We start from the raw sequence: 7,509 nt of genomic DNA on the forward strand, positions 1-7,509 counted from the left end.
TTTTTTTTGTAGAGATAGGGTCTTTCTATGTTGTCCAGACTGGTCTCAAACTTCTGGCCTCAAGCAGTACTCCTGCCTTGGCCTCCAAGCGTGTTGGGATTACAGGCGTGAGCCCTTCACCCAGCCTCCCTTTGTTTTTTTTTTTCTAAACTAAGGGCCGTGGAGTTTGATGGTAGTAGAACTTATTTTCTTCTGACTTCTAAGAGGGCTTGTTCTTCCTCACTAGGGGTTGACAAACTTCTGGAGATGTCCAGATACTAAATATTTTAGACTGCAGTTTTTAAAAAACTTTTACTTCAGAATCAGAGGGTATTTGTGCAGGTTTGTTACAGAGATACATTATGTGATGCTGAGGTTTGGGGTATGAATGAAAAAAAAATTTCATTGTACCCAATGGGTAGTTTTTCAGCCCCCTCTCTTTTCTCCTTCTAGTAGTCCCCACTGTCTGTTGGTCTCATCTTTAAGCTTTTTTTTTTTTTTTTTTTGAGATGGTGTCTTGCTCTGTTGCCCAGGCTGGAATGCAGTGGCATGATCTTGGCTCACCATAACCTCCGCCTCCCAGGTTCAAGCGATTCTCCTGCTTCAACCTCCCGAGTAGCTGGGACTACAGCCGCATGCCACCATGACTGGCTAATTTTTGTATTTTTAGTAGAGACAGGGTTTCACCATGTTGGCCAGGCTGGTCTTGAACTCCTGACCTCATGATCTGCCCACCTCGGCCTCACAGAGTGCTGGGATTACAGGCATGAGCTACCGTGCCCAGCCTCCCATCTTTAAGTTTACTTCTACCCAGTATTTAGCTCCCACTTAAGTGAGAACGTATCTGGTTTTGGTGTCTTTTTGGTAGAAAAATTTATTTTCCTTTGGGTATATACCTAGTAATGGGATTGCTGGGTCGAACGGTAGTTCAGCTCTTTCTACTAAATGGTAGTTTAGTTCTTTGAGAAATCTCCAAATTACTTTCCACGGTGGCAGGACTAATTCTCATTCTCACCAACAGTGTATAAGAGTTCCCTTTTCTCTGCAGCCTCGCCAACATCTGTTATTTTTTGACTTTTTAACAAAAGCCATTCTGACTGGTGTGAGATGTTATCTCATTGTGGTTTTGATTTGCATTTCTCTGATGATTAGTGATGATGAACATTTTTTCATATGTTTGTTGGCTGTTTGTGTGTCTTCTTCTGAGAAGTGTCTGTTCATATCTTTCGCCTAGTTTTTAATGGGGTTATTTGTTTTTTTGCTTGTTGATTTGTAGACCTTTCTTAAATGCATAGTTTGTGAATATTTTCTCCCACTCTGAGGGTTGTCTGTTTACTCTCTTAATAGTGTCTCTTGTTGTGCAGAAGCTCTTTAGTTTAATTAGGTTCCATTTGTCATTTTTGTTTTTGTTGCGATTGCTTTTGAGGACTTAGTCATAAATTCTTTCCCAAGGCCAATGCGGAATGGTATTTCCTAGGCTTTCTTCTAGGATTCTTATGGTTTGAGGTCTCACATTTAAACCTTAATCCATCTTGAGTGAATTTTTGTATATGGTGATAGATAGGGGTCCAAATTTATTCTGCATATGGCTAGCAAGCACCATTTATTGAATAGGGAGTCCTTTCTCCATTCCTTATTTTTGTCGACTTTGTTGAAGATCAGATGGTTTTAGGTGTGCGGTTTTATTTCTTGAGGTCTCTTTCACAATTTCTCAGCTCTGCCCTGTTACTCAAGAGCAGCCATAAACAGGATCTAAACAAATGATCGTGACTATGTTCCAACCACACTTTATTCATGGACACTGAAATTTGAACTTCATATATTTCACAAAGTATGATTTCTTGTTTTATAACCATTTTAAAATGTAAAAACCATTCTTAGCTTGTAAGCCATACTCAAAAAGAGGTGACCCGCAGGATTTGGCCCCTGTGCCATGCTGACCTTTGCTGTACACCCACGACCTGTACTTGAAAGTTGAATTTTTATGAGCTAGTGGGAAGAACATGGTCCCTCATATCAGATCTGAGTCTTCATCCCAGCTCTGCTGTGAACCATGTAATTGCGAGAATGGCCCTTCGTTGCCTCCAGTGGTGTTTCTTTGCTTGTAAAATTGACCAGGGATAGAAGTAAAGGGGGAATTGAACACAGCTTTTAGGATTCCCTTATTTAATCCTGTGAATTTACAAAGGCAAGGCAGCATGGGATGCAGGCACAAAGCATTAGAACAGCATTTTCAAGGTTTGGCTTCGGGTCCTGATTGTTTTCTAACTTGGAGCAAGTCATTTAAAGCCTCAGAAAAGAGTGGAGAGTTGGAATAATTGGTATTTGAGATTCTGTCCAGCTCTCAAATTCTGTACTTTAAAATGACAACATTATTAAAACAAATGAGTCATTTCAGCTCATGGAGATTAAATGAACTGCTTGTATATATCATATTCCTGCCCCTGAAGAGCTCAGAGTTGGTGGGGAGGGCAGACCAATGCCTTTGCCATAGCAGTGCCTCTGTGCCAGGATGCCCTGGGCTCCCAGGACACAGCTTAAAAAATCAGATTGAGGCTGCAGTGGGCTCAAGGGTAGCTTCTCATGCGTATTTTTGCTTGCTTTTTTCCTTTTTGTGGAGAATGGGGTCTCGCTATACTGCCCAGGCAGGTCTCAATTTCCTGGGCTCAAGCTATCCTCCTGCCTCTGCCTCCCTAAGAGCTGGGATTAAAGGTGTGAGCCACCACACCTGCAAGGGGTAGCTTCTTAAAGGAGGTGACACCTGAAGTGAAATGGCAGGGTAAGCATGGAGAGCTTAATGAAGGTCTCAACGTTTCCATGGGAAACAGTGATGTTCGAATAGCTCAACCTAAGGGAGTGAATAAGAACTTAGTCCCAGCTACTCGAGAGGCTGAGATGGGAGGATCCCTTGGGAGGCTGAGGCTGCGGTGAGCTGAGATCGTGCTACTGCAGTCCAGCCTGGGTGACAGAATGAGACCCTGTTTCAAAACAAAACAAAACAAAACAAAAAACAAGAAGAACTTAAAGTTTGGTAACATTTTTAATAAACTTTCCCAATCTTTGTGTACTGGTATCTTTAAAAAGAATAGGTTACAAGTTAAACCTTTGCACTGATTTTTCTCGATCTGATTACTATTTGCCTATATTTTAATTTCTTCTTTGACTACTCTTGTCATTTGCTTTTTCATTTTCTTTCTGAGGTGAAACTAATGTTCTATTAATGCTTTTATGAAAATTCATCTTATTTACGTATACAACAGACTGTCACTCAGAGACAGCAAAGCCAAGCTGACAATACCCCTTCTTCGCCCTCTGCATTGTAGACAGAAAATTCTGTAAAAGCTAAGAGATGTCAATACTATTGTGTTGCCCTGGGTAGGTGGACAGATCCCAACTGGGAAGCTTTCCAAATACTTTTTTTTTTTTTTTTTTTTTGAGATGGAGTTTTGCTCTTGTTGCCCAGGCTGGAGTGCAGTGGCTTGATCTTTGCTCACTGCAACCTCTGCTTCCTGGGTTCGAGTAATTCTCCTGCCTCAGCCTCCTGAGTAGCTGGGATTACAATTGTGTGCCACCACATCCAGCTAATTTTTTTGTATTATTAGTAGAGATGGGGTTTCACTTTGTTGATCAGACTGGTCTCTAACTCCTGACCTCAGGAGTGATCTGCCTGCTTTGGCCTCCCAAAGTGCTGGGATTACAAGCATGAGCCACTGCACCCAGCCCTAAATTTTTTTCAAAAGACATCAATTCTGTTATTCTCTCATTTTGCTTATGAAAACACTGAACCTTGAAAAGGATATATTCATTCATTCAGATTAAATGTTTGAAGGTTCTTGCTTGGAGCACACTTTTTGTAGAAACAGTATTGCACATGGTGAGCAGATTCTGGGACTAGCTTATAAGAAGCCTGGTTAACACAGTGTATGGAACCATTCACCATTTTAAACATTCGGGAAAATTCTGTTTCTGAAACCTAAAACCTGTATTAGAGCAATTACTTTTGCTTTCATCCAGCTCTGAGTAGCGTCTTGGCCAGATGTAGGAGAAGCATCAACTTGGAGTGGTGAAGGGGGTGGGACTGTGGTGAGGTAGGGAACAAGGGAAGATCAGGTAGCTGCAGGGAGAACCAGGATGCTGTGTGAAAGAGGAGGCAATGCCAGCAGGAGATCCAGCAACACTATCACTTCCTTTAGGCTTCTTCCCCTTCTATTTCCTGCCGATGTAAGACCCAGGGATACTGCTCTGCTCAAGGCCACCTCACTCCCTCAGTGGACACAGGGTTAGCTTGGCTGCCCGCTTCCCATTTCCTTGCCACCAGCCTTCACATCCGCCCGGGCCTTTCAGCTTGGCTCACTGCAGATTGCAGTCTCTTACTCAGCTTTTCACCCTGTAGCAATCATAGGTAACAGGAGGGAAGCACATGCTAGTTGAAATTGTGAGAACTTAGCTTTTCTATTCTCATCCATGGTATGTTCCCACTTTACTTGAGCTTGTGACAAAAGTCGCTCATGTGTTAATATGCCATCTCGCCGGAGAGGCATCTGACCTTGCCAGGCTTTGGCTCCAATTTGCTTCCAGCAAAGCTCCTTAGGACTTCTAATCTTATTTGGTAAAACAATAAAACAAAACAGAACATAACCGTGTATCCCATCTATCCCAGATGGAGAAGTTCTTGAAAATTTTCCATCCCACTTCTGCATTTCTACTTTCAATATGCTTTCCAAGTATATTATCTCATATATTTTGAAGTAGAGGGTAAAGTCTGTATGTCCTAAATAGTGGTTCCCACGAACCAGTTAAAAAATTTGGAGGACTGACATGTGTTTGCCAACGTTTAAATTTTTCTAAATAAGAGTGTTGTTATAAGTAGAGAGAGAAAGTGAGGAAAATTGAGAGAGAGAGAGAGAGAAAGAGAGAGAGAGAGAAGAAAATCAACAACCAGCCACCTATTGCCATGATTTCTTAAAAAGGAAAGTTTTATGTTAAAAAAAATTAGGGGGCACATAACTTTGGAATGAAGGGCAGATCTTTGCATACAGAAAATGTATGGAAACACTCATGACTTTTTATTTATTTTTCCCATTTCTTTATGGATGAGTGAAAACTTTATCACACCAGTCAATACAGTAGTGTTTGAGAGCCTCTGATTGGAACCACCCTGCAGCCCCTTCCCACCTTTCAGCCACTGCTTCACGTGAGAAACGAACCTTAGTAAAATTATCAAAAGAGCAAACGTGGAGAAACTCGTAAGGCAAAACTCTGGTTAGGAAACAATTAAAAAAAAATCCCAATGGTGCCCAACACATGATTTTTCTCTGAGCTGTTCACGTTCCCTGGCACACCATTGTGGCAGCTGCCACCCACCTCATACAAACCGACAGCACTGTGCTGCTTCTTGCTTTCTTGGATAATGGGTCAATTAAGGTAAAACTGTAATTTTTTAAAAAGAGCTTAACTAGAAAATCGGACGGAAAAAAGCAAAATCAAAAAGAAAACTCCAGAGCACAAAAACAGATTAGTTTTTAGAGTACCAATTTCTTACCCCATATCATCAACTGCATGTTGTCATGACCAGCTCTGCTTCCTAGGCTCCCAGGATCCTGGTTTCTGTCCTTAATTTGGTCACCTTTTGTCTACTTGAGACATTATCAGTTGGTAGTTCGAGCTGTTCTATCTCTAGGTGAAGCCTGTGTATTATATAAGTGCATAACACAGGCTTGTCTCACCAGTGGCCTTGGCTGGAGCCAGCCTTTTGGGAGTTCTCTGTATATAGGGCAGTTCCCCTCTGGTGGCTATAAGAACTGTGCCCTACTTCCTGTATCAGAGGTCTGGTTAGAGGCCCATTCAGTTCCTGTTTCTGGTTTGCAGGATAAAATTGGTTCATACTTTCTTTGTGAAGTGGTAGGAGATGGACAAGCACAAAGTCCAGTAAATGTGCAAGGCTCTTCAGCATGAGGTACCAACCGTGCCTACTTTCCAAGTACTTCCTCCAAATGGTGCCTTCAAACACCACCCCAAGCCAGGAAAGTAGAGAACCGTAGGAAAATGCATTGTTGGCTACTGACTTCAGGGCTGACAGTGTGCTATGCAATGATGGCCCCTCCCAGGAGGCCATTTGAGCGCCTTGTATCACACGCTTTTGGGACCCTCACTGTGGCTGTAGAACATGCCAGCAGTCGCCCCACTCCACCCGGGGCAAGATGAGAGTGGGAAATGTGGTGGGAGTGGGCAGTGTTGCAGGAACCCACAGCTGTGTGGTTATCAGAAGAAACTGGGAACCCACAGCTTTGGGAAAAATATATCTTGAAGACAGCCTCATCTTCCTGTAATTTGTATATAAGTAGGTGGGGAAACTGGCTAGATATGAGAAAGATCTTGAAAATTTTATTAGTGGCATAAAAGGGAAATAAAAGAAATCAAGGCAAAATGATAAATTAAAAATCCATTGGTGACTGTAATATATTGGTTTCTGTAGTTGTGGGTTTTTATTTATTTATTTATTTATTTATTTATTTTAAAGATGATCTTGCTCTATCACCCAGGCTGGAGTACGTTGGCATTATTTCAGCTCCAGCTGCAACCTCCACCTTCTGGACTCAAGCGATCCTCTTGCTTTGAGCACAGCCAAGCCTGGCCAATTTTTGTATTTTATGTAGAGATGGGGTTTTACCATGTTGCCCAGGCTGGTCTCAAACTCCTGGACTCAAGCGATCCTGCTGCCTCAGCCTCCCAAAGTGCTGGGATTACAGGTGTGGGCCACTGCGCCTAGCCTAGTTGTTTTAATGTAGTAGTTTTTCTCTTTGGCCAGAGGTATTGACTAGAGACACTGATCGAAATATGTGCCAGGTTAGTGGAAAAGAAGGAAGGATACGAGACAAAGCCGATCTTCACAGTCTTGTCTAATTGTTCAAAAAATGTAAATAATTGATCACTTACATTTTATATGAATTTTATTTTGTAGTGTTTTTGGTTTTCCAAAGGAAAACAGAAATAACTGAAGCTGCATTGTGGTAATTTTCTTAGGGGAGACAGGAGAGAGAATTTTAAATATTTTTTGGGCATCTCTTGTTTCATAAAATCATAGTAGAGCAGATCTGTGTAACTTAAATGCCACAGAAGTTGCACAGGGTAACAGAAAACATTCCACTATAAGCAGACCTTTTCTGTTACAGTAGTTCATCGACAATGAGGAAAGCTATTGCCTTTGGTATATGATTCATACAGGAAGTAAGTTATATTCCTTTGTACAGGCAATCTCTAAAATTGGTTGAGACCAGTTATACCAGTACTTTCCAATACTTGTAGCCTCTTCTATACCCGTGAACTCTTAAGAACCAGAAACATGGAGGAGAGCTGTCCTAGTCAGTATCAATCAGCATCAGGTTATCTGTCCACTGACCCCAAGCCATATAAAACCAAGTCTTTGCCTAAGCCAGAGAATTCTCTCTCCTTTAAAAATGTTGATTACTTCTGTTTCTTTTGTTTTTTCTTATCTCTTCTTCTTCTTCTTTTTTTTTTTTTTTTTTTTTT

At 41.5% G+C, this 7,509-nt stretch overlaps 1 protein-coding gene and 1 long non-coding RNA gene across 2 annotated transcripts in view; one reads left to right on the forward strand and one right to left on the reverse strand.

Annotated features, from left to right (window-relative positions):
* The window catches only part of MAP3K5 (mitogen-activated protein kinase kinase kinase 5), a 242,708-nt gene that overhangs the window by 2,973 nt on the left and 232,226 nt on the right, over positions 1-7,509 (forward strand). The window lies entirely within an intron of this gene.
* Positions 3,767-5,750, reverse strand: LOC105526171. The gene is made up of 2 exons (XR_001004036.1): positions 5,522-5,750; positions 3,767-4,366 (listed from the first exon to the last, which is right to left on the reverse strand). It is a non-coding gene; the product is annotated as an uncharacterized LOC105526171 (long non-coding RNA).

This window comes from Colobus angolensis, unplaced genomic scaffold (genome assembly GCF_000951035.1).
Source record: "Colobus angolensis palliatus isolate OR3802 unplaced genomic scaffold, Cang.pa_1.0 Scaffold58, whole genome shotgun sequence".
Classification (NCBI taxonomy): domain Eukaryota; kingdom Metazoa; phylum Chordata; class Mammalia; order Primates; family Cercopithecidae; genus Colobus; species Colobus angolensis.